Source organism: Corvus brachyrhynchos, unplaced genomic scaffold, assembly GCF_000691975.1.
Source record: "Corvus brachyrhynchos isolate BGI_N302 unplaced genomic scaffold, ASM69197v1 scaffold409, whole genome shotgun sequence".
Taxonomy (NCBI): domain Eukaryota; kingdom Metazoa; phylum Chordata; class Aves; order Passeriformes; family Corvidae; genus Corvus; species Corvus brachyrhynchos.
Window position 1 is genome coordinate 1,258,601 of NW_008246059.1, and position 26,639 is coordinate 1,285,239.

Here is a 26,639-nt window from a genome sequence, read left to right on the forward strand (position 1 = left end):
AATGCTTCAAACATAAATTAGTCGACATTTTCAAATAACTGTCATCCAGAAGCTGCAGTGGTGAATGCCATTAGTGAGCTTATGGAGAATTAATTGCAAAATGTTGCAGATTTCCTTATTTACTGACTGCCTCAGTTTTGAACTGAGGTAGGAATCCTGAAGAAAAGCTGGTACAAAATCGATTAGTTCACTCACCAAGTGTTATATGAAAGCACAATGGCACTCAGTTAAAGTTGCACAGCAATTTTAATTCCTACATTACACACTTCCAAAAAAGTTTACTTTGCTAATTTATTATTCTCCTAATGCAGATATTTGGTGGTTTACAGCACAACATAAGTATTCTTATAATGCTTTATATGAAGGAATTTATATGGTATTATGTGTAGTAACTGATTCTTTTTTCTTACCTCAATTACCCTCATTAACAATGACAACTAATACTGCCATGTTCTTTAGGTCATATCCTGGTAGGCCGTGTGGCCATTTCCCTGTATAAAAATGTGTCTATTGTGGACCACCATAAACTTCTGCAATGCACATGTAAAATACCATTGTATGAGGTTTTGCAAATGTGTATGTAAAATGTTGTTTCCATAAACTTTAGCAAGAATGGGTGTTTGTATGCAATTTTTGTTTTAAGAAAAAGAAAACAAACCAATTTACAGTTTAAAGATCTAATATGTTAAAGCGAACATATAGAAAAGAAACCTGAAATGATTTCACGAAAAACTTTACCCTCAGTTTTCTTTTGCTCACCTGACATACAGAATCTTATGTTCCAATGAGAATGAAAATTCTACCTTCATTTTGTACTGTCTTTGTTCATCAGGCACAGCCCTCTTTGTGACTCTAATTCAACAGGGAGTAACATTTAATAACTAAGGAAGCCAGTCAAATTTAATGATGCCACTCCTGGATGTAAAAATCAAGCATGTTCCTAAATACTGTGTTCTGGACATTAGCTAGCACATACACACAGTGCTTGATTAATATGCAAAATTTCAGTCATTTTTAAAGTGCAAGAGCTTTTACACGTGTAAAGCTCTGATAAGAAAAGGTAAAATTGCAAAACTCTTAGGTAAATTACACAATACAGGAAGATAACTGAGTATTCTATTTGTAACAAATCCAATCTCTGAGGGTGGTGTAGTACTGGACCTTTGCATCTGAAAAGAAGCAACAGTGATACATTGAGCTAAAGCTGAATCTGCTTTCTAAGAAAGACATTGATTCCACTCCCACTTGTTCTCAAGGGTTTGATTTCAATCTCCAGGAATACAGCACACTTAAAATCCAATAAGGTTATTTTTTTCAATGACACATCTTTGTATCATTATATTATACACACCCAAACAGATGCAGAAGTTAGGAAGGCTGTTGTTTGGGGTTTTTTTCCTGGAGAAATGCTATCATGGCACAAAAAATTCATATGGACTTAATCTGCACAGAAGGTGAATGTTCTAGCATGCAGAAAATTTTCCATGCTGCTATGACACAGCCAGGGGCACAAAGGTAGGTCTGTTACACCTGTGTGTCCAGTGTTGCTTCTGGCATGTCCCTTGCTATAAAGTCCATAAATGCCTCTTCAGTGCTTTTTTACAGAGATACACTTTAGCTTAGCTCTGATTTGTGTCCCACTAGCAGGCTTTCCTTTCAGGATTTCCTTTGAAATTTGCCCTTTATTTATCTATTTATTTATTTATTTTTAAATGGATAACATTTAAAGCAACAAATAGTTGAATTCTGGCAAGTCTTAGCACTTAATTAGAAGTACATCCTATTCAATACCAGCATTTTCTGAAGTATTTCCTTATAAGGAATGTGTACCAGTGATGGATTTCTACATTTTTTCCCAATGCAGCAATACAGTAGCTGCAGCATTGCAGCTTCTGAGATATCAGCACCTTGGTCCTCTGTTGCAGTGTTCTTCAGAAATAAGGTTTTCAGATGCAATCTTTTTCATGGAGTGTTTTGCTCTTTTGAGATGTGATGTGTTACAATTCTCTTCCTGAGAAAGTATTTTTGAAATATTTTTTTTTATGTTGTGGGTTTGTTTAGCAGCTCTTGACACCATTTACCCATTGCTTGCTTTATTTCTTTTCTGTTTGAAAAATCCTTCCTTGGTCATCCTAGGATGTCTCTATACTTGCCTGCTGAAATCCTATTAAGCTGATAAAATTTTATTATTTCTCCATCAGTACCCACTTCAATATGCTCAAAAGTACTACATGCATGCTTCCTTTTGTCTTCTCTCATGCTGCTTTTTTTCTGCTCTCTATCTTTCATTATATATAGGATTTTTGCCTGTTCTTGTCATTTTTGGAGGTATTCCGGAGAAAGTTATTTTTCTTTGTTCTTTTGTTTTTCTTTCCCTTATTCTACTTATTCTTACTTCTCCAGATTTTTATATGGCTTATATTAAAACCAGATACTATTCTGACAGGTTTTGTGCTGCCACATAAAGAAAAGCTATAGAAACAATGTTTTTTTGGTAGACCTAAATTTTAGTACCCAAATATTTTTCTTGAGGCAAATTTGAATTTGCTGTTCATGTGTCTTGCCTGTTAGCTGCCTATTGGCATTCAAGGTTTTTTTTCTTGGGTTTGATATCTGTTTTATCAGAATCTACAAGCCTGAATAACAGAGAGTGTGTGGACACACAAGCAACCATGAACTCAGAATCTGCAATAATGTGCAAAATACATGACTGATTATCCAGATTAGGGGAGATTGCTCATCCAGCAACTGTCTCATTGCAAATGCAGTTTTGCTTCTGAATTCAAACATGTATTTATGAACCGTGCTTTTATTTTTAATACTTTATGAGGGCTGTAATTTAAAGGTATTGCTGCTATGTAATCCTGTCTGTTGTTTTCTTCATGAATTGGTAGTTTCTTGTTATGTATTTAATTACCATTTAATTCATAAGTTCTTTTCCAACCACTTTATGATGCCCCTTTTCTTTTGTTAATTGCTTTGTAATGAGAAGTACGTAAAAGAAAATATAAAGGTCATCACGTAGTTGAAAAATGTTCTTGACACATCTTGGCCTCTTTTGTGACTGCTGGACTGTTGCCATTTGCTTTGGGGATGGTGCGAACAGTGTCTGGAGGGTAATGTTCCTCTCTCATCATTGCAGCATGAATACACCTCCAAGTCTAAAGACTAATATCTGAGATGTGTGTTTTCTTATTCTTTCAAATAGCCTCAATCAAAACACAGGCTGTAAATGTATTCATTTCATTGCACTGCATGTTTTACAAATTCTGGTTGTTGTGAATTAAGTGTGAGTTTTTAGTGCTTGCCTGGCTCTCCGTAAATCCCCGTTTGATTTAAACATGTGAGTTGATTGTTTTGGTGCTGGTGAGCGGCAAAGACATGCAAGAGCAGCTGAGGCCTTGGAGGGAAAACATTCTTCTGGATAACACAGGACGAGATCAGGTAAAAAGATTCACGAAAGCCCTGTGTTTCAAAACAGACATCAGTTTTCAGAAGGAGCTCTGTATGTACTGCCTTGCAGAATCAAACATGCCAGTATCTTAGGGGAATGTAATCCTTCGAGTGCAGAGTAAAAGGTAGTTGTTGGCTGTATATCCTGCTGATGAATTTTCTTTTAATTTTGTTCCATAATAATCATTCTGGAGTTGATTCTCAAGTTTAAAGTTATATACTGGCACATGATAGGGGGCACAAATTCAAAATGTGGGCATCCATAGCCCTGCCAATTTCAGTAGGACTGCAAGAATTTTTTAAGCATCATCTGGAAAAAAATGTATAAATTGTACATCAAACTCCAACAGCATGACCACAGATATGTTTAAAAAATACTAGGGAGAAATCTATGATTTTTTAAAAAATTTATGTGAATATTGAAGATGTTGAGTAGGTTCTTCTACAGCCAAGATAAATGAAATGGGACATGACCCATTGGCTACCTATGATACTTCATTGGCCACTTAAAACTTCAGCTTTTTTTCATTCAGATGTATCCAATTGCCCTTTTTTTTTTTTTTCTTTTTAGGTTAACAATTGTATATTTGTCAGGCTTTCTGAGCTATACTTACTATCTTCCATAAATATTAAATTCTAATATTAGAAATTATATTTAAAAATGGCTTGCAGCACATCTAGTAAAGTATTATTCTTGGGTTTGGACTAATGACTGGCTTAAGAGTAATTTAGCAGACATAAATAAAAATGGTAAATGAATATGGTTCTGCTTTTCAAAGGACTCAAGTGTCCTGCTTATTTCCTGCTACATTAAGTTATCACTCATAGATACCTTAAGTTTGTTTTGAAGTTTATTTTAGTATTAAAAGAAGCCTCAGAAAGTTATATTAACAATGATTTTATGTATGTTGTGACTTAGGAACAAATCTGATTTAAAATACTTTTTCATGGCTGTTGGAAACGATCTTCTGTGCCCTCCTTGGAGAAGCCAAATCTTTCATCTGGAATTTAATTACTCAAACAAACAAAAAGAAAAACAAACAAAAAAGCTTTATTTTGGGAGAGTTAGAATGTTGCTCCATGATATAGTCAGAAAAATGTTCTCAAACAACCACTGCAGAAAAACATAATTATGCTCACAAACAGAGTTGTTAACGATGAATGAGCAATGAGTGGACAGAATGTGTTGCTTGATAAACTTAGCTCTGCCTCTGACTGCTGCTTGTTTGTGAGCTGCTTTGGTCTTCCTTGAATTCATTTGTTACTCTAAATTAGACTGCAGTCATGGTGGCAGCTCTTGCGTGTTCCCATGGCCCTGGGAGCTATGCCAAACATGTTCTGCTGCAAGGAGAGGCTTCTGAACAGGCTGGAGGGGATGGGCCAGAGTCAGGATCTGGTCGTCTTAGCTCAGCCTTTGGGAAAAGTCTGAATACTCATCTCCTTTTGATATAAAGCCAAATAAATATTACTGATATATGATAATACAGATACATTACCCAGGTACAGAAAACAAACTAAGAGCTGAGGATGTGGAACATCTGGATCTCATCAAAGGCAAAAATCCCAGCCAAATATGGTGGCGCAACTATCTCGAAAGCACATCCTAATCTCAGCAGAATGGAAAAGAAATGGAACCTCTGAGTACAAAAATCTGCTGGTGCAGTTACTGTCTTTGAAACAAGTTGTGAGCAAACTTGCTACCAGCATGTGTGTTCTCACTGAAGAAACATAAATTAAGTCTATAGAGAACTTGAAGGAGCCCATTCCAGCTTTCAGCACTGACATTAAAATAATTCTTACACTGATGCATTATAGCAGGAAAATAAGAAAGAACTATACCTGTAACTCAGCCTACAGTGGGATCAGATTAACCAGCTCATTGTACTCACAATGGCATTTCCAAGAATATATCAATATTCAGAAATGAAATTCTTACCTACTAGATCAACCACAAGCTGCCTTAAGGCAACAGACTAACATACAGCCTAAGAAAACCCAGTTGTGATTCAGGCCACTATTGTGTAAGAGAGAAAAATTCTCCTTTAAAGACATGAAAATAAGAGATGGGGCACAGCTAAAAGAGAGAATGCAAAGCAGGCAGGAACCACACAATGATGTTGGTCACCAAGAGCTGGCTTTAAAAAAGCATTGATTGAAGTATACAGACAGTATTGACATTGTAGCTCTGTTATAAGATATGAAGTCATATTAAGAAAACAGTTTTAATGAGTATGATCGTGAAGAAGTGAGTAGAGACAAAGGTTCAGAGACATTTTCTAGGCAGCAGAACCACTTGTGAAAGCAATATATTTTTAAAAGAGCATAAGGAAGCAGCCAGGTAATAAAAGAACAAAATTTCTGATGAACTGTTAAAACATAGGAAGGTGTAAATTAAGTCACAGATCTACCAAGTTATTTCTATGTCAGGAATTCTGAAAAAAATACAATGAATGCAAAGTAGGATTTTAGTAGGTACAGGAACTTCTTACCTCAGAAGATCCCATCTGATTTTTACAGTTTTATATATGCTTAAGAGTTACACAGAGCACTAAGTACAAAAATGTGAAGGCATTACAGAAAAAGAAGCATATTGTGGCTCAAATATTTTCAGTTTGTCAATTGCTTGAGAAAAGATGGAAATCCATGATTTTGCAAGAAGCTATGGGATGATATAACTCAAGAGAGTACTGTGGTCACAATGAAAAATTTGGATTCCCAGGAAAAGTACCTGTGGATCCAAAAATGCTGCTAGCAAGGATTTTCTTGCTATTTTCTAAGTCCGTGAGAGACTTTTCTCTCTCACAGAAGAGGTAGCAGAGTTCTGTAAACAACCAGACACCTGCAGCCTTGAAAAGTCTTGTTTATGGTACAGTAGAAAAATATTCTGACAACGGATGTTTTAGGATTTTCGCCAATCACCCCAAGGGGTGGCTGATCATTGTCCAATTAAACTATGAAGAAAAAAGTCTATAAAAGAGTTTGTAAAATAATTAAATAAATCAATCTTGCTGCACAATTCCTGCCTGCTGGATCTTCTCTCCTCCTCCTCCCTATGGCTGCGGGACACGGTGATATACCCTAGGGCCTAGGCCTGCGGTAATAAGTACTAAACTTTGTCTTTGCAGAATGTAACAAGGGAATGAGATCTCTGCCTAATTTGTTATGAAGTGATGCTACTCAGGGTCTACAACTGACCAAAATAAGGTTGTAATGCGGAGGTCTCTTCTCTGAAGTAACAAGAGATAGGACTAGAGAAAATGGACTGAAGTTGCACCAGGAGAGGTTTAGATTGGATTTTATGAAAGTTTTATCCACTGGAAGGATTGTCAAGCATTGGAATAGGCTGTCCAGGGGCTTCCAGGGTGGAGTCACCATCCCTGGAAGTATTGAAAAGATGTGTGGGTGTGGCACTGAGACACATGGTTTAGTTGTGGACTTGGCAGTGCTAGATGAACAGCTGGCCTTCATGATCTTAAGGGTCTTTTCCAACCTAAACAATTCTATGATTCTATGCCATGACAAGGTAGGGAGTCATTATAGTGGGAAGGAAGAAGTGCCATGGTAATTGCAAAAATCTGTCCTTGGTGTGGGTGGCCTTAATTGACTGCTAATTTGTGCTAATACGTGCTGGTGGTCAATCCGCCATGAATTAGACAAAAACCAGGATATAAATGACTCTTTAAAAGCTGTGCTTGAAGTGGCAAGAAACTTCAAATAAATCTAAAACAATGAGGAGATGCTGAGCAAGCTTGCTTAGTAATAATCTGATGCTACCAAGGAATGAAACTGTAATACTTGGAGATATTTCTTGCTAATAGTGCACTGTGAATGATGTGCATTAGAAGCATGATTTTCTGTTTCTCTAATGAGCATATTTAGGCACCAACAACCACTGGGAAGAAGCAATGCTGCATGTCTGTATCTTGGTCTAGGCATTTTTTTTTTTATGAGGATATATGATAAGCACATACACTAAGGATGAGAAACACCTGATGTTGAGATACACTATTTGGTGAGGAAGGACAGCTGATATATAAAAAGAAATCTTTGATAAAGATTTCGGGGGGAGTTTAATGAAGATTAATACCTGTAAAAGTAGTGATTCCTGATCATTTATGTGAGCTGAAGTGCTGTGGTGTTAGAATAAAAGCTGATTGAATATGTCGTGGTAGGCTTTTTACATGTTTTTTAAATGTGTGGCTCACTACAGTAATAAAGAGCAACACAGAGCAAACTAAGCCTGAGAAGTTTAATGTAAAATATGTGCAACAGGAAGAATGTGACTATGGTAAGTTGTTAGAGTGGTCCAAGATGCCTAGAACCCTTTCTGCTTTGTCAGCCTTGATTATTATTCCTTTTAAGTTTGTGATATGAAGAATTTAATAACATTTCTGTTCCTGGATGTGGACCTAGTTAATGGAAGAAGGTGACAGTGGTTATATCCAGCTAAGGAAAAATCTATGAACCATGCTACCTGTGTGTCTGATTAGTATCTGCACACTAAACCTGCTCTTCAGTTTTCACTGAATTCTCCATTTTGCAAAGCAAGTTCCTAGAGCATACTTGTCATGAATAGATGTGGAAAAGAGACCCCAAAAAGTCATACAAGCTAAAGTGAATGAAGTTTTCTCTCTTAGATATTTGCACTATTTTACTCCTGTTGCTCTAGTTTATTTATTATTTGATTTTCGTGCTCTTTCTGGGTGTTGAACTTCACTTACTCTGTATGAAGGTTAGAACTTGTTATAAATCCAATTAATTCGTGAGCAGTTGGCATCTACAGAACACACACTACATCTTTACATAAAGCTTCTTTTGAAATAGCTGTTGTTGCATATATAACAAGTCAGTGTTTGAATGTGAATTTTTTGATAGCACCACTGCACACAAACAGAAACAAGATCTATTAGAGTTACATTTCCATTAATTCTTAACTTTTTAAAAATTAAAAAATATCAAATGGATTAGTACCAATTCCAGATGTCTATCTGACCCAATCAAGCCATCAGATTTCTGAATTATTGAAAACTAATTTATTGACTGTAAACTCACAGTGCTTTTTGTAATAAAATTCCAGATTAATCTGAGGGAGGAGACTCTGGAAAAAGAGACTCATATGACTTGGGATAAGGGATGACAAGTGGCCAAGATTGTTTGCTGTAGATTTTGAGGACACCTACTTGTAGAGGGCAGTGGAATGTGCATACAGTTCAGCTCAGAATTCAACTATATGAAAGTATTTCAAGCCAGTGAGTTTGTACATGAAACAAAGTAGGAACCAGTAAAGTCCATGTGAAAGAATCCTTCATACTCTCTCTGCTTTACCTGCTTTAATGCAGTAACAAGCAATATATGTATTTTTATTTTTTAAAAGAGCTATTTTTCAGGCAAATATTTCTTGATTTCTTTTGCTATCAGAAGATAGCACCTGATATTAATAGTCCACTAATTTTTCACCAAAAAGATAACAAAGATTAAATTCTTTAAAGTATCTTTAATTGTTAATGTATACTGTTATATTTACTATATATATTCTTTTGCATTTAAATAATATTTTTAATCTGTATTTTCCCTGGTGGCATATTTTTTATACATCTGGTTTTAATACACTTGTGTAAGCATTTTCTAAAAGATTCTCAGAATTCTATTTCCCGTGGTTAGCCCCTATATTGTGGATAAAATAAGCAATGCATCATTTACCAGACACACTGAGTAACTGAAATTCGTGGGATTGGGAGTGCATCTTATTATTTGAACACTGCTAGCTAGCACTAGGCTTGGTATTGCTTCCTCAGTACTCAGTAAAAAAATAAGAAAGTAAGTTCTATGATGTTCCACTCTTTATAGCACATCAAATTTCCTTGGTATTTGAATTTCTGTAAAGCCATCCATTAGACAAAGGGAAGGGGGAATAAGAAAGCCATGTTTATAAAGTCAGGGTTCAGGGCAAACCTTAGATCATCTTTTCACAGGCAATAATGGTACCTATAATTCAAAGGAACTACATCAGAATAATTAGGATCAGAAAATGACCCTTCAGGACACATCCTGCTCACTCCTCCTCTGACCTTTTGTACAGCTCTGTAGCAAAAATGGGACAGGGAGATACTCCCAAGAGGTTACAAAGAGATCCTCATGACATGAAGGATATGTGGGTGCCATTAAACTGATGCATCAGTTCTGTCTCTGCATTTCCACCCAAGGGATGTCTGAGCTTGGCTGGGATCAATGGAAGTGCTGGGTAGCATGATAGGAATTGCTGTGAGAGGCAAAGCCCTATAAAAGAACAAATAAATTATGAGTGTAACCTAGTCATGTGAAATACTCCCAGACACATGTGGAACCAGGTTTGTGTAACTTTCTGCAACCTCTGTCTGGAAATGGCACAGATCTTTCCATGTGAGGCAAAATATGGCCCTTCTGAAATAAGGGATGAGTGTTACCCCACAGATTTTCTTTTCTGGTCTGTGGCCTGATAGGGCTTCCGGTGTTTGCCTAATGTTTCAGGATTGGTGCTACTTGTCCCTTTTTGGGGGGAAAAGGGGGAAAGGAAGAAAAATAATTAAAATTCTTGCTTCAGAAGCTTTTGCTGACTTGAGAATCACTTAATTCAGCTCTTTATTGACTACTTGCCAGGGAAACAGAAAGATGAGGCTTTCACTAGAATAATTTAGGGGAGAGTTACGTGTGGCAAGTGGAACAGCAGTTTCAAAATTGTTCTGGTTCTGCAGTGAAATAGCCATGGAAGCTGGTTGACAATTTATTGGAACAGGGATTTGTTTTCTGGGTGTGCATAGCAAAAGCAAACTGTACCCTTTTCTCAAAATCTAGGTCTTATTTTGATAATGATAGTAATAAAAAAGGCCAGGAAAGAGTTGTAAAGAAAAAGCTACATTAACACCATGATTTCTTAGCAATGATCATATTGATGCCACCATTTAGAGAGAAGTTTTTGGACCTCAAAAGGTACATCAGAACACGTCATTGGCCAAAATGGAGGATGCTGGTTATCCCACACAGCAATGTGTGTGTGTTGCTCAGTCACCACTTTTTGCTCCTGAGGAGGTAACACATCTGAGTAGAATGTGGGTTCTCACTCTAGTGAAAGTCATGTAGCTATACTGACCTGAAAATGTTGCTTGTTACCAGATTCTTAACCATTTTTGTGTCTGAATCTTGCAGCCTTGCAAAACTCCCTGTAGCTGAGTACAGGTTCTTGCTAGCCCAGGTATATCCTGAAATTCAATAAGGCTTGGTCACTTTGAAATTATATCACCCTCTGGAAGGGTATGGCCAGACTTCCTTTGATTTCAAACAGCTGTAATGTTGCCATATTAACACTGATGGTGTGAAGTAAGTCCCAGGGGCTTCCTGGAAGCTGGAAAATCTTTTCTATGCCAGTAACATGAACCAAGAGATATCTAGTATTGCTAAGTTGAGTGAAACACTTTTTATTGCTGTTTTTTTACAGAGAGTAAATAAAAATATTTGTTAAACACAGGTTGTTTTAACTCAAAAGTTACCAATTTGATATCAATGTTTTCCAAACAGAAATTATTTTTTTTAATTAAAAAAATTTAATCTTGGGAGCTAATTACATTTAATAGTGAAATAGATTAAAAATAATAAAAAAATTAAATAAACCCACAACAAACAAAAAAACCCCACCCAAGCTTAACAATTTCATTTGATCTGAAATGGAACAGCTTTCAATCTTTTATTTTACTGTGGAAAAAATAGCCAATGGCTGATTGTCAGATGACATAAGTCAGATGTTTGTGCTGCCCTGGTTATAACCACCTTTCAGTTCTGTGACAATTGAAGACAATTTGCATGTTGGATGTTCTTTTTCTTATGGCCCATTTTTACTGAAAAAATAAATATTATCCATGACCTCAAACTGGGCTTTTTTTTTTTAATAATGAAAATGATGCTTAATTACAGGTATTAAAGCTTGGAACTGTGAAGAAAAGTGGTGTTTTTTCCCAGTAACACAATGCTGCTGGTTTGCTGTGGAAGGCTGTATGCATCCATAAAAGTGTTTAATGTTCAGTCTTGGCTGCAAAGGGATAGCAACATTCTTCGATGTTTTTTATCTTACATTATGCTGTGTTCGTCTTTTTTCATAAGCAAATCTTTGCAAAAGAGAAAACTACCTGTACCTGCTTTCCCCATCTAACATAGCTTTCCAGAGCTTCATGTGAAAAAAGTAATTTTTGCTACTGCTAGTTTGAAGAGTAGCAGCAGAAATTGGTGTTAATGTTGTAGATGCAAGTTGCTAACTTGCTTAGCTTATTTTTTGTAAAATCACTGAAGGGCTACCTAAATTTTAAAATACTTGAATTTTACTTACAATATCCTTACAGCATTGATTTGTTTTTCGGTGTAAATATTTTCATTAATTCAAACTTGAATTAAAAAAAAGAAAGAAATTTCCCTCCTCCTTTTCTAAGGAGCACTTAAGGAAATGTGTTTAGAAATGCTGTACTGAGAGTTTTCACCCTTTTAATTGCACACTGTCCAGTCCTGCTCTTTGTGGTTCCTGGAGCTTCCAGTTGAGATCTGGGTCTTGCCCCTGCAAGCAGTAACCATACATAATCAGCAGCAATCCTGTTTCCAAGACCTTCAAGGCAAATGAAGCAAGACAGGAAAAATAAGCACCAGTGTTCCTTCTTTTTCCAGCTGGGCACTAAGGGACTGAGTGATTAGGATACTTGCCCAGTGTCAGTAAAGTTTATTGCAGTAACAGGAATTGAACATATGTCTTCATTTTCCCAGGCTCCTGCTTTAAATAGAGACCCTCTTTCCTTCTGTGAAACCTTATTCTGTCTGAAATGCTATATTCAAAATTCATAATGGTTGAACCTGAATATTTGAACATATGTTTTTCAAATTTGTTATATTTTTGCAAACTTAAAAAAAATTTGCCTGTTAACATTGTGTCTTTAAAGGCCATTAAATAGCCTGGGCCTACATGTCAGGCCACAGTTTCAAAAACTTTTGCCAGCAAAAATATCTTCCTTATGCAAACAAATAATATTTATGTGTCCTAGCTGGACATTTACATGAACAAATATAAGTTTTGCCTGGGCAAACACTGATGCATGAAGCCTTCACTGGCATGTCTCAGGATAGAGTTTTAACTAAACATGTTTTCTAGCAATTAGTAAAGTGCCCATTTCGAAAGTGTAGTCTTTTAAGATATAAGGAGAATGATTAGTTTCATATTAGTAAAATCTGGAGAAATAAATACTAATGGGACAGCAGAGAAATGTTTGATTCAACATTTTCTGCTAGCTTTTGAAGTTTAATAAATCTTTCTCTTAGAAAGATATTATTTTCTCCTTTTTGCAGTGTACTCTGTATTTTTACCGTAATTTCTAGGTGCAAGTTCTCCTACACAAATCATTAATTCAATCTCTATTTAACTTCTTGGTTTTGAATGACATGCTTTGATTCAGGGCAATAAATCAACAACTTTTGAGGGGGCAGGGAAGAGAGAAAAATCCTGTGATTTTAATTTCCACAGAAGGGCTGTTTGTGTTCTTTTGCTTAGGATTTGTCTTGGGTTATCCTTGTTGGCTGTAACTGCCCACCAACATCAAATAAAAGATCCTAACTTGAGGAACTGGAGACTGTTCAAAGTTTATGGAATTTAAATAAATCTAAATAAATATCATCTCACCTGCAGTGCAATTCTTCTGTTCAGACTGGGAGGTCTCGATGGAGTATGTCTCCTTCACTCCTCCTAGTGCCTTGGAATTCAATCCAGAAAAAGAAGTAGGTGCCCAAATTTAAAACTGCAATCCAAAAAACCTCTGCTTACTTGCTACCAACTCACAGTCACGCCCTTAAGCACATTTCGTCCCTGCTCTCATCTTCAGTTCCCTTTGTGTTAGCTGGCAGCAGGGACCTTCAACGTATTCCCCTCTTTCTTGTGGTCCACCAGGGCAAGAGGAAAAAAGCTGGATTGGCCAACTTTCGGGAACCTTCTTGAAACCAACCACAGCAGAGGTCTGTTTTCAAGAATGTTGAGCATCATAAGCTAGCCTGGCCTTGAGAGTATTCTTACACAAGATTTCTTTCACACAATAATTTAACCTTTGCTGAAAGAATCCATTCCCCTTCCTATCGTTTGTTGTTAGATGATTACCACGGCACCAGTGTGAGCTTCAGACAAGGCGTGCCTAAGCATCAGGTTTTGGCAACAATTTAAATTTAAGAAATCACTCCGGCCTGCAAGTTCTAAGGATGGCAGATCAAGTCTATTTATAAAATGAATTATTTATTAACAGACAAGAGAGAACAGATGAAAGATCTTAATCAGAATTATTTACTACCCAGTATAAAACTAAAAAGAAATACAAGTAGATTACAGTGTAACATAAAACAGTGGACAATATCAAGGTACCTCTATTAGAGCTAGCAAAAGAAATAGTATTGATTAGGAGCTGAATGTAACTTGTCACTGAAACCATGACAATGTGCACAGTTTTCTTCACTTAATCCCTGGGCAGTAACCACAAAGCAGACATCTCTACTCATGGGAGAAACTCCACACATTTCCAGGGAAATGTATGGAAGATTTCTGCTTTGTGAAATCTTGGTGCAAAGTAAGTGTTTTTCAGTCAAAAATCCAGCTTGTCTTTCCAGATCTCACTTAACAGTAAGATGTTTATTGGCAGGTGGGAGATGCCAGCCAAATGTTAACCCCATGGCACAAAATAACTCATTACAAGACATCTTGCCCTGTTTGTCTTATCTGGCTGGTTAACAAACAACAGATAAGTTCTGGTGGGGGGTGAGATGCCCTGCTACAGTGATGTAATTCTGCTTCCTTCTTCACGTCCTTTTCACCAGGCAGCAAATAATACTAGTTGTTACCTGTCACCACAGGTGTCCTGGACCACATATAGTGTGTATTCATTGTCCCTTCATTAAAGGGTAATCCCTCTGGGCCTCAAAATTAAGGATGAATAGTTAATCCCTTTACTTCTACCATATTTAAAAGCAAAATGAAGCCTGTGTTTAGAAAGATGATTGTAAAAATTAAAACAAATACCTCAGTTACTTGTGCTACCTGAAATATAAGGCAACAGAATTTCTCTTTTAATACATCTCTTCATTTGAACTGACCCCAGTTACTTTAGAATTGTTCTCTCATGCTCAGCCTGCATGGTGTCAGTTGCTGGGTGTATTGGGTGATGCACCTAATGTGCAGAACTTGTCCTCTTGCTCTAGGTGTGTCATATGGTTTGCAACTCAAAATGTGCCAGAAGCAACTTAGAGTTCTATTCCTAAGTGTCCCTTGACTGTGAACTGGGGGGCAACTTTATCCTTTCTGCTCTCAGAGCATGCCTGAGAAAATTGACAAGAATTTGTCACAATCCCTAATAGCTGAGTTTGACTCATCAAGCGTAACTTGATCCTCCAGAGTTTCTCAGAACAGAAGCTGTGTCAAGATCTACTGCTTTCAGCTGAACAAAATCAAACATTAAAAGTATTTGAAACATCCTCTTCCTCCTGCCTCCTTGACATAGGTGAAATTCAGTGGCCTGTAATTCTGCTTAAATGATCCCAGAGAATCAACAGGAAAAGTAGAGGAACTAAACTCAACACCCAACTCAAAGAGCGGGCAAACCAAACACATAATTTGGGCTTGGGTCATTTGCCCATTAACACAAGGCCTTAATTTCGTTCAACTTTCTAGAACGTCTAATAAGTTCATCTACTGCACAGCTCCAGCAGGCATGATATAAGGATATTCCTATAGGCTATATATGGCCTAGCAAGGAAAAACTTCTTTAGTTCTTTCTCTAGTCAAGGGCTCAAGTTTGGCTGTAGATTAAACCCAAATTTGATTAATTTCTATTGATTAATTTCTAAAGGACAATATGGTTAGATTCTTGGTCCAAATCTCTTTCTAGAGAACACACCTTTCAGTGGTGACTTCAGAGGGAAGAGACAGACTAGCTGTTGTGAAGGCTTTTGCTGTCTCAATGATAATTTATTGTGGTGGCCAGTGAACCCATGTTACAAGGGACAGAGAGTTCTCAGTCAGACAAGTCCCTAGTACCAAAAGAACCACTTTAGGTTAGGCTGATCAGAAAGGCTTGTCCCAGGATGCTTGTTCTGTTATGTTAATCTATCCCAGTTTGAATTCCCAGTTGGCTGCTGGCCTCTACCCCTCATCACTCCCCCAGAGCTTCCCCACTGGTCCCTGTTCCCTAGTCCCGCCTTTTCCCCAGCCCCAGATAAAAAACCCTGAGTTCGGTGTTGTTCTTGTCTTTCGTCTGGAACCTTTGACAGTGTAGAAGCAATAAATGCTCCTGTTGGAACCCACGCAAAGAACCTTCCTGCCTCTTTGCTACCCACAGTATTACTGAAGCTAGCCGTGCGTTTGCGCGTGCATGTGTGTGAGCCACAGACCCAGATGGAGACAATAATAATTTATTATCAAAAATTATGTTAAATATTAACAATTCCATGCCAGCCTCAGTAACATTTGTTCTTAGAACTACTTAGAAGCTAAGCGACATACATTAATAATACCAGGAAACAGAAATGAAAGTGTAGTGAACAGATGCTGCCCCATTAGCAGTTTGGGGAAATCTGGCTACCTTTCAGAGCACCTTTCTCTTCTTGCTTGCTGGCAAAACATGAAAGGCTGACATAGTCAAATATCTTCTAGTATTTAGGTATCTTACTTCAGATAAGAGACAAGTGGTTGTTCACAAGCATTTGCCTATTTCACCATTAAATCTTACGTTTAAAATCAGATTGTTTAATAAAAATCTGGTTTTGATGTTTTCCACAGTAGGTTGAACATAGTTGTAACTTGGGAGGTACAAAGTAAAAGATCAGCTTGTCTGAGTTTTCCTTCTTCATTTAGCACTCTGTGTGCTGAAGTGCCTAAATGAGTAAAACTTGTGGAGAAGGCACACTGAGAATAGTCTGAGAAGTCAGAAAACAGAACAAAAAGTGATTCATGCCTTCTCATTCATTCACTTCAAACAGGAAAGCTTTCAGAAGTTTCAGTTCAAAGAAGCCTAGAAACTACTAGCTAGGTAGAAACTATGCTATGGTATATTGAATTCATACTTACCCAGCATTAGTACACAGGGAATCAGGAGATGCAATAGACCTGTCAGCACTGACAAGTACAGAGGGTTGTGGGGGAGTTTTTTTATTCACCACATAAAGTTGGCAATGCCAACTTGCATTGTTCAAAGAAAATGTAACTATAGGAATGAGATAAACCTATAGCTTTATAGTTGACTTATCTCCATTCTCATCTGGTCAACTACTTCATACAGAGAGGAAAATCCCCTTAGGAACCATCCATTTTCCTTCAAACACCCTCCTTTCACTGTTTAACTGAATGTCTTCCATTCTTTTTAGTGTTAGGAGAGTTCTCTTCTGGGCTGATGATTTTCAGATCACGGCTGGGAAATCAGCTGTAAACAAATGGCAATTTACACTACATATAGAACTTATTTATTGAAAGTGTCATCTTTTTCCAGTGCAGAAGTCCTTCTGCCCTGCATCAGAGGGGCTTGTGAGAGAAGTGAAGCTTGAGGAAAAATTAGGAGATACTCACCTATAGTCCAGTCCACCTATCTATTCCAATTCTGTGTCACATTAAATATAACTTCTGAAAAAGAGATGAATTAAAATGGAATTCATGCTCATCTGAAGGTGATATTTGCAACCCTGAACTTTTCATGCAAAAATTACCCTAAATTTTCACCAGACTTGGCTTTTTCCATAATCTCAATGTGCTTTGTTTTATATGTTCTCCAACCTAACCATGAGGACTTCATCCTGCTTCTCTGAGTCTGCCCATAGATGTGGTTTTAACCTCAGTAGCATGCAAAACACATTATCACAAGTTTTGGCAGGAAGGGGGGCCGGGAGCTGAGGGTGGTAAACACAGACGGTGTCCTCATGAACAAGGATGCTGTCCTTAGGCACCTGAACATGGCAAGCAGAGCATGATTTATGACAACACCTTCCGACAAGAAAGAGTCCAGACTGCCAGAGAAGCCCCCAGTGACATGGAAGGTCCAAGGTCAAGCAAGCAGGTCACGTCAGCAACAGGTCAGCAAGTCAGTGGTAGGATCACTCTGTGCTTGGATGCAACTGCCAGGGTTGGACACAGTCTGTTGGTCAAACTGTGAGGCAGGTCTATGGTCAAGCCAGAGAATCAGCTCAGGGCATGAGGGTTAAGGTGTAAATCACCAGGATACACTGGCCAGGACTGGACACAACTACAATGCAGCCACCCTGATGTAGCTGTTGTCCGCAGGGATGGCAAGAAGAATGACACAGAATTCAAGTCCAGGATAAAATGGGATTATTTAATTAATTACAGACTCGTTTATATAACTTAGTTTGCAATAGAGAAATGACATGATTGGCTCATCAGTCAGCCACCTCTCAGACTGATTGGCTGCATGCTATGACACCCATTTCAAAATATTATTCTCAGTGAACCAAAACAATATCCGCAGTATTCCCCAACAACCTGCACCTGCAAAATAGTTTACAAAATAGCAAACCATTTCTCAGCTAGTTTGTGTGAGAACGGAGACTTTCACAAGAAGCTGTAAAAATCTGGAAAAATTTCTCTGCCAGCCTTTTTAGCATCTACACCCTGACCAAAGTTGAGACCCTCAGATTAAAAGCTACACTGGAGAGAAAAGGGCTGAGCCTTCCTAGTGGTCTCAAAGAGCTCTTGTCTGGGCTCAACACCTGCTGAAACTAACCCTGATCCCAGAGTGCCAAACCCTTGGGCAGAGGGGCTCTTGCTTCAGTGAACAGGGTGCACTGAACTCTGCACTGCTGTAGCTGGGTTGCCCCTGGTCCACACGGACCTGCACTTGTGCCACCATTTGCCTCTGAATGCACCGATGCCACCATCACCCCAAATGTGGTCTGAAGGCCAGCACCTACTTGGGTGACCCCCAAAGGGGTTTCTGGATCCTGATCTTAGTGCCCGGGGAAGGGTTCTGTTGCATTTTGTTTGCAATATTAACTATAGTTTGCATGGCGGCAATCATAACAAAATACAGCTTTGGTAAGCAGTAACATTAAGTGGAATTAATCTGTTCTAATTTAGGTATCTAGAAATTACATGGCTAAATCAGACATCTCAAAAAGCTGAAGTGTAACTCTTAAGTAAATTGCCAGAAGAAATTTTGGCATTTTGGTGATGTGCATCACCCAACTTAACAAGATATATAAATGTTGATTTTAGTATTTTGCACTCAGCTTTTTTCCAATACAGCCGCTTGTATCCTGTCAATTCAAACTGCTGTATTCTTGGTTCGCCTGAATTCATTCTCTTCATGCCCTAGCAGACCAAAACTGTCTGCTAGGGCATGGGGAAAAAAAAATTTGTTTATTATGTACAAAGAAACTGGCATTGTTTGTATAAAAGTTTATTCACAGCTCCTGCTAAGAAAAAGTGCTTGTTATTTCTCATGAAAATTCTAAAATTTTCACAAAGGAAACCCCCATTTAAACAGAAAGTAACTGGGTTTTAAGAACAATCACTTTTTGCACTTTCTCTCTTAAATGCGAACACAGCTTATAAATTTGTACTGTCACATTAGAACTCAAATTTTTATGCTAGATATTAATAAATCACTTGCATTTTTCTTCGTTAATAGCTCTGCTTCAGGCATGTAAGGCATTTTACACATCAATTCTTCACACATTTTATGGCCCCACACAGCTCCCCAAATAGATTATCATAGATAAGGGCCAAAGAAATGGCCATCAGATCTTATGAAAGCTTTATGTTTTTATCTCTTACCAAAACTGGCAGACTTCTGACACACTGTCTTCCTATAACTCTTGTTAATGGACTGGTGCTAACCCAGTAGGTCCATGTTCTATATTGATGTAGATAATGAATTCAATTAGGTGTCCTTCATGAATTTCGGGCTATTTTTTTCAGCTCAATTCTCCAGTTGGTAGACATCCAGCACACTTGTAGATCTCTCCTCTTTTGTGTCATTGACTAATTAAATAAGCATCCTATCTGTTTCTTCATATAAGCTGTTAATGAAAATATCAAACATCTACGAACCCAGAAGAGCTTTTCATGGATCTCCATTCAATACTGTCTTCAGGTTGATGGTGAACCATTATTAATTACTGTTAGCTCTCCCCAAACTCCTCTGTCTGTGTCTACACACATGATCTGATTCAGAGAAGCAGTGTATCTTTGTCCTGTTTATATGTGTTGATTTAGTTTTATGGAGATTTTGGAGTGTGTGACCTAGACTTCTTTCAGATGAAGCTACATATGAATTTTTACTCCAAGCATATACAGAAAGCTCTGCAAATCTGTCCAGAGACTGGTGGGGTCCAAACTAGTGGTTGGTTCTTTTGGTGTCTTTGAACACAGGCCTCTAGTTGTGACTACTCCTGTTGTGTCAAATTATGTGTTGTGTACGCATGCTTTCCACACTTGTTTATCAGACTATCATCTAAGACAAATTTGAGAGTTCTATGAACGTGAAATACACTTTGGCATGATTCTGATTCCAAAACTGTGCTAGAGTGACGTCAGTCCCTTGCTTTAATGTTTTCTTTAATGTATGAAAGCTCCTTTGTGATTTGTAACTGACTAAAAGAGTATAAATCTACAAATGCCTAAACTGCCTCTTGATATGTCATGGGAGCTACAAATCATCAGATCAGTCAGAATTTGGTGAAGTAGCACTGTAGTCTTTCTCTCTGAGAACTGCCAATCTGAGCACAGTTGTTGAAACTGGTTTCTTTTTTTTTCCCTAGTTCACTTTTATTTGTCCATTTTACAATTAGGCAAGGAATGTGTTTAATAAGACAGTTCTTTCATCTGTATTGGTCCCTGAGAAAGGCTGTTGCTGTTGGAATGTCTGCTGCCAGCTTCTTGTAGGAAATTGAGCCGGTCGCTCATGGTTGCTGCTAGTAAAATGAATTGTAGGATCTTCTAAGCAATAGGAGCATCTGTAAAATTCTTTCATAAAATGTGTCTTTCCAGGGCAAAGTATCAAAGCATGCAACTGGGGGAAACAAATGAAAGAAAAGACAAGTTTCTTCTCCCTCCTCCTACGTTCAATGAATCCTTCATGTTCGGAAGTATCAGTTTTCTTGAACCAGCATAACTGGGGTGCTGAAAGTTTGTGAGAGGAAGCTTGAGCTGAATAGGGACCAAGATGTTGGGCCCAGTCCTCTTCTCCCATAAACGGGTGGAGACCCATTACTGAAGAGTGTGCCATTTGACAGTAGTTACACTTTTCCCATGGTGCTACCACACGTCTTTTCCAGCTGCAAATTTTTGCTTTGTTCTCTGACTCTAATTTTCTAAGAGCTTTATATTTGCTTAGTGGTATTTACTAAAAGATTCAGTGCCTGAAAAATTTTGATGCATTTATCACACTCTCTGTTTTTGGGTCTAATTCTCCTCCTACACTTTTCATCAATGTGAAATAATGCATGATGATAGTGGCAGTGGCTTTGGTGAAAGCCATAGGAGAATCAGGCCACACATATTTTTGTTACTTATATACCCAGAAATTCCTGCTCTGAGAGCGATTACAAGAGTGTCAGCACCAATAGTGACTATGGCAACAGGACTACTTTGCAGACAGAGTTATCTTCCCCTGCCATCACTTCGGTAAATCAAGAAGCCCTCCCCAAATATGCGCAAGCCTCCTTGGTTCTTGTTGGTTGCATTACCTAAATGGGATGTCCTTTAGCTCAGCCTCGTGCTTCCTGTGTCTGGACTAAGTCAAAGAGAAGGTCCATACAGGTGGTTTGTGTTCAAACTGCTGTGACCAGAGAGATCTGTGAATGCCCAGATCAGAGGCCATCACTTCACATGGTAGCCACCACAGTAAAGCACAGGATTCAGTGAGAATTGTAATGATCTTGGGGAGCAAAGGAGAGCCTGTGAGACTGGAGCCTTCCCTGCAGCAACCAATGAGCTGTGTGTGGTGCCTTTCAGAAGAGTGTCTTTGATAAGAGGAACAGCCCAGGCTGTTGAAACTGGTCTTCCTGGGAGGATTACTGATTTAATCAGTTGACTGGCCTCTGCATCAGATCATTGATTCATATGATGAAGATCTTAATTAAGGCTAGGGTCTGTCACTGCATGCAGTAGTCACTTTCTCTGTCTCCTTCCTTGGGATCTTTCAGCTTTGGGAACTGATTGGGCAAGCAATAAGAAGCCTGTTTTGTAGAGTTTCTGATGAGTTGTGTGGGCCAGTCAAAAGGGAAGAAATACTTCTGAGAAGGATTTGAATGAATATGAGCAGATCTCTGGTTATCATCCAATTGGAAAAAAAATCATCTCCTTTGTAACATTTCAACTTTTTCAAGTGGTCGTTGTTGCTTGTGGTTCTCGTTCCCAGGACTTAGTGACCATAAATCTTCATGTGAAAGCAATGACTTCTATTTTGATTTATATAAGATGAGTTATGTTAAGATATGGCAGTAAAATCCCAGAGTAGACCAGACTTCAAAAGACATCTTAATGCAATCAGAACAGAACATTTGCAGGTCTAGCTATAGTACAAATCCTACTGGCTCAGACTTCTTTCCATGTATCAGCCTTCAAGATTCTTTGCTGGTTTAATCTGTAGGCATCTTAAGACTGGCTGGTCCATAATTTCTTAAAAGCAAATCTTCAATCAGAACTTTAAATATCTCCAGAAATGTCAGTTTTTAACAGAGAAGAATCTTTATGTAAAAGATCTTGTCACTGTGGCAGAATAGTCAAGAGAAGGCCCTTGGCCAGGTGTGAGAAGTAGGACACAGTGATTTTGTGGATGATTAATATTAGGTTTTTGCTAATACCATATCTAAATATTGCCAATGCTGTATCTAAACAACAGCTCTATCAAGTATTAGAAAGGATTATGGTAGCAGTAGGTTGTTGTGTCACAAGCTTCACTGAGACCCCCTTGCTTTCTCAATTTCATGCCTAGGTGTGTCTAGATCCATTTAGTCTCAGATTTGATCAACACCTTATGTCTAAAGGGTTATAATATAAGAAGATCCAGCTAGAAACGTACAGGTTTAATGTTTTTGGCCTTGCAGATTCAGAATTACAAAACAAAAAAACACCTATCTAGCTACTTTAGGATTTTATCTCCATATTTGACCAGGTATTAGTGCTTTTTACTCACCAGTCCAAAAGCGAGTGTTTAACACACTGTGTGCGGTTCGTGAAAGGTAGCTGCGTTTTCCTGAAACATCCCTGGCCATGGGATCGTTCCAGTGGGTGCAGTACAGCCCTCCAGCAAGCTGACTCCTTCCACCTGCGCGGCTGCTAGGCGTGGATTCTCACACATGCACTCAAGCTGGATAGCTCACGTGTTACCAGAGGCAAAGAGTCAGGAGGGGTCTCCCGTCTGGTATTCCACACATGATGGTTCATGCATCCTGCCGCAAATGGAACCAGAGACGAAAGAGAGCGGACCCTACAGGGTCCAGGGTTTTTGTACTGGAGCAGGGAGAGCATCAGAACCAATGGTCTGAGGGCACGGGGGCGGTACAAAGGCGGGACTAGGGAATGGGGCCAGTGGGGAAGGTCTGGGGACGAGTAGGGTAACAAGTCAATCAAACAGACAAAGTCTGCATGGCGCCACGAAGTCTGACAGGAGAAGCTTTTCCTCTCTCACCATGAGGTTGGGGGTGTTCTTAAACCTTGGAATTGGTCCATCAGCAGGCCCCAGCTATTTCAGGGCTCCTTGACCCCTCAGTTGCTGGCTCAGCGGCTACAACAAGTGTTTCCCATTTTCATGCTGGACATACTCTGCAGGTGTCCCTGCCAGAGGTGGGGATCTATCCAGAAGCTGCCTGCAGCTTCAGAAGACCAGTTTGCTCAGTTGCCCCAGTCTCCAGCAGCATTATATAACCTTAGAAGGCTGATGTGCACCAAAGCCAGTCACAAATCTCTCAATCACAAATCTCTAGAATGCATTGGTTATGTGGGTATCCAGACAGTTCATCCTGAAATACTCACCTAGTGTTCTTATCTTAGGGCAAACCACATGGCCCATCAGAAAGGGAAAGTGTGTGTGTGTGTGCATGAGGACACATGCAAAAACACAACTTTCATCACCATCACAGTCAGTCTTGTCTACAACTTACGTGTTCAGTGTTGCAGCATGAAGTCATTTGACCTGATTGCTTAGTTAGCCTCCAGTATGATATAACTGGTTATGCCTATAGCTGATATCTTGCTATTACTTTCACTTCAGCAGAAAGAAAAAAAGTGCCACAATTTTATGCATTTCATTTCCTGTATAGTGTGGTTGATTGGTGATCACTGAGTTCTTGCCACCACTTGAGTGGTTTAACTGAAAAATTTAATTTTAACCAAGAGGTTTGTGTCCTTTTGTGTACCAATTAAATACACATTAAGACCCCGTATTAGGTAATCATGTACTATCCCATAACTTTATTTTCATAATCATTCGGTATGTTATGAGAAAGATAAGAGAAGGTGCTTCAGCAAATGTATTAAGACTTGTGGTTTACTGAGGAAGCTGTGCTTATTCTCTGCAAGTTACAGTTCACTCTTGAAACATTCGAGTAAAACCTCCTGCTTGAAATCTGATGGGACCTCCAGTCTGCTCCTCTGGAATTCCAGGTATAATGCTGACCCATGTTCTTCATAAAGTCGTGGACAGCAGTATGATGATAAGTTCTACATGAATGCTAGTATCATCTGTTGACAGCTGAGTCACACATGCCCTGCTGCTGGTTCTGGGCAACTTGCTCCACCTGAGTCATGCTGCTTCTGCTAGGTATCATAATTAGCTATGTTAAGGCTCCAAATAGATAAATACGTATCTGAGACACTTTGCAGTGAGTGCTATCTATGCTTTTGTCTATTCTTGAGTGTTCAAATATGTTGGAAAATCTGGAATAGCAGGCTGTATTGTCTACAAACGTTACCTACAAACAGTGAAACAAAACAAAACAAACAAAAAACCCTACCACTGAGCTGAGAATGGTGGAACATTGCCCATGCTCCACCTCCACCTTCAATTTAAAAATTACCTCAGGCAGACCAGCATTCATGGCTTCCTGGCTTTTGACACTGGGAGTAGTCATTTGCAATGACTTCTGGGAAGGATAATGAGAAATACTGATTTACTACCAATCCTTTGACAAACCCTTTGGATCCCTAAGTTTCTATTACCACAGGCCTGGTTCCTATGGTATATCACCATGTCCCACAGCCATAGGGAGGAGGAGGAGAGAAGATCCAGCAGGCAGGAATTGTGCAGCAAGATTCCTTGATGGGCAACGTCAGGTTTTCCCACCAGCATTGCACTGGATCCCTGGGCTAAGGGTCCATATGCATCCAAGGGAACCTTATAAATACCGCTAGAGTCTAAGACGACTGTGGCTGCGGTGTGGACGTCAAACCCGTCTGATCCGTGGGTGCCGTCTGATCCCTGGGTGCCGTCTCTAGGGTGGCTGGGTAGGCCTGTGCCTGTACCTGTGCCACTCTCTGGGGGAGAGACTGCATCGGAGAGCAAGTTTCCACAGCAGTTCTCTGGGCTTGGTTTGCTTCACCATGGAGTTGTCATCATCATCATCTTGTCCAGGCACTGTATCAGTCCTAATGGGAGCTGTCATAAGATTTGCACACACTGTGTAATGAAGAGGGCCAGTATCAGCAGATTGTACAATGTCCTTTAAGATATACCAGCTCAGACATTCCAGCAATAAAACAGCTGCCTGTTGGAGTAAATAACCTGCAGGATTTGGATCTTTGCATTATGCTTTAGCAGAAGCCTCTGGCTTCTTCTTTTCCGTTTTGACTGTCACTTTCTCAGGTCTCTTCTCCCAAGTAACAAGCAATAGAACAAGAGGAGATGGCCTCAAATTGTGCCAGGGGAGGATATTAGGTTGATTGGATTGGATATTAGGAAGAAAAATCTTCACTGACAGAGTTGTCAAGCATTGGAACGGGCTGCCAGAGAAGTTGTGCAATCACAGTTCCTGGAGGTATTGAGAAGACGTATATATATGTGGCACTCAGGGACATGGTTTAGTGGTGGATTTGTCAGCACTGGGTTAATGGTTGGACTCGATGATCTTAAGGGTCATTTTCAAACTAAATGACTCTATTATTCTACTTTATAAGGAGTTGTTCATCTTGTGAAGAGGTCTTGGGTGGAGATTGCAGAAATTCTTCGTAACTGGAGAAAGGGTTATTAATCTGATTCTTATTCTTTCTGAGAATTTCATCTTCTTTGAAAACAATAATTCCCCTTCTGCAAAACAAAACAAAAAAAAAAGAAAACCATGTACGTGACTAGTTGCCCTTGCAGAATGATTTTTTTTTTTGTGCAAGAAATTATGTCCCCTGTAGAAAAGTTCTTATCTTCAGTTCTTCCATCTCCACAACAGTCAGAAATTTAGCTCAGCTTCAGTGTAATTCTTGCTCTCCTTGGGAAAGTAACCTCATAGGTAAAGAGGGATTATTCATTACTAAAATCTGTACTTACAGCAAAGACAAAAAGTAAAAAAGAGAGAGCATAGGTGAGAAGAAGAGTAGTAGAACATAAATATTATGGGATGAACATCTTCAAGTAAAATAAGTAGCCTGATCTAGTTGAATAAGTAGCCTGGTGTAGCCTGATCTAGTTTCTGCTCATTGCAGAGACGGTGGTTGAAGTAGATGACTTTTTAAGATCTCTTCCAAACTAAACTATTCCATGGTTCTACAAAAATACTATGCAGAATCAGGTCTGAAATGGTCGCAGCAAATCGTGGAGACAATGAGACAGTGGACGAAATCAGTCTGCCCTTCCTTATGTTTATCAAAATCAGAAATACATGTTTGTGTTGGATATCTACTATCCTTATTGTTTATATGGAGAATAAACCACCCCTGGAAAATGAGTCATCTAATCTTGAAATAGGTTGTGTAAAAGATACATCAAGTAAACCATCATTTGGAGACATCTATTTCTCTGCAATGACTTCAAGACAGCTGAAGATGACTGACATTACTGTCACTGCTCATCATACTGAATTGTCTGAAGTCAGGTGACATGAAGTCTATATCCAGCACACCAGTAAAAAGCCTTCTGAGTCCCATCATTAACAAAGCAAGAAGAGGTGAGTTGCTTTCATACATGATGTAGAGCACCAAGGTCTCACTG

The 26,639-nt window shown here is 38.8% G+C and overlaps 1 long non-coding RNA gene across 2 annotated transcripts in view; it reads right to left on the minus strand.

The window, feature by feature from the left end:
• Window positions 1-17,794: 17,794 nt before the first annotated feature.
• LOC108449626 overlaps window positions 17,795-26,639 on the minus strand; it is a 43,146-nt gene continuing 34,301 nt past the window's right edge. For both annotated transcript variants that reach the window (XR_001865861.1, XR_001865860.1), the window contains exon 2: window positions 17,795-25,745. This is a non-coding gene — a long non-coding RNA (uncharacterized LOC108449626). The remainder of the gene's footprint in view (window positions 25,746-26,639) is intronic.